Genomic DNA, 1,136 nt, shown 5'->3' on the forward strand with positions numbered 1-1,136 from the left:
CAGCGCTTGTCCTTAGCTGTACTACCCTACATTCTTGATCAGGACTACGTAACAATTTGATGACCCGACCTAGTCTCCATAAGAGTAGAGGCCCGTCATCGTGTATCAGTACGACATCCCCAACTTGAGGTGCTGCCTTCCCTTTCTTGTATGTCAATTGACGATTTTGCTCCCTGAGTGATATTAGGTAATCAGTGGTCCATCTCCTCCATAGATCTCGTGAAATCTTTGTCACGTATAGGAGACGTCTGCTTAGTCCCGGATTAGTCAGCCAGGTGATGTCCATGAGATCATCATCCCTGACTTCCTGTTTCAGGAACTGTCTAAAACGCCTCCCATTAATAAGTTGTGAAGGAGTAAGAGGGAGTGGATCTTCAAGGTTACCGTATGTATATCCAAGTGGCCTCAAGCTTCAATAATACAGTATCCAGTTCTTCACGGGTTACTAAAGCTCGACCCAATACCTTTCTCAGGTCAGCCTTTAGGATATCTATCACTCTTTCCCAGATGGCACCAAACTATGGCGCCCTGGCTGGTATGAATCGCCACTCACAATTTACCTTTACCAATTCATTCTATAACCTCGGATTATTTTTCAACTCCTTCAGTACACTGGCTCCACTTATAAATGTAGTGGCAGTATCACTAATTATAAGTTCAGGGAAGCCTCTCCTGCTACAGAACCGACAGAAGGCATGAATGAAGGACTCACAGGAGAGGTTTGACACTGTCTCAATGTGTATAGCCCTAGTAACTGCACAGGTAAACAAGACTACATATAATTTCCTTAGGGTACTCTTTTCTTTAACCCGCCCCGTCCCGACGACGTATGGGTACGTCACCACGATTTGCATTTGCCAGTCCCGGCGACGTACCAGTACGTCGTGCAATTGCAAGGTACCTAATTTGCACAATTTTCAATTTTTGCACATGATTTTTCGTATGTATACACGGGACACCTTCCTCTATTCCTGTACAAGATACCAAGCAGGGACAATGCCTTACACTGCATAACCTCCCCCCTCCCCCCCTCATGCCATTGTCTTGACAAAGGACCTGTTACCAGTGACCTGGCTAGTAAAGTTATTCAGGGCCAGAGTGATTCCCCAATCGATGACTATGTGGAGGACAATGTT

Source organism: Coenobita brevimanus, chromosome 33 (genome assembly GCF_032717465.1).
Source record: "Coenobita brevimanus isolate Jiangsu-jjx chromosome 33, ASM3271746v2, whole genome shotgun sequence".
Classification (NCBI taxonomy): Eukaryota; Metazoa; Arthropoda; class Malacostraca; order Decapoda; family Coenobitidae; genus Coenobita; species Coenobita brevimanus.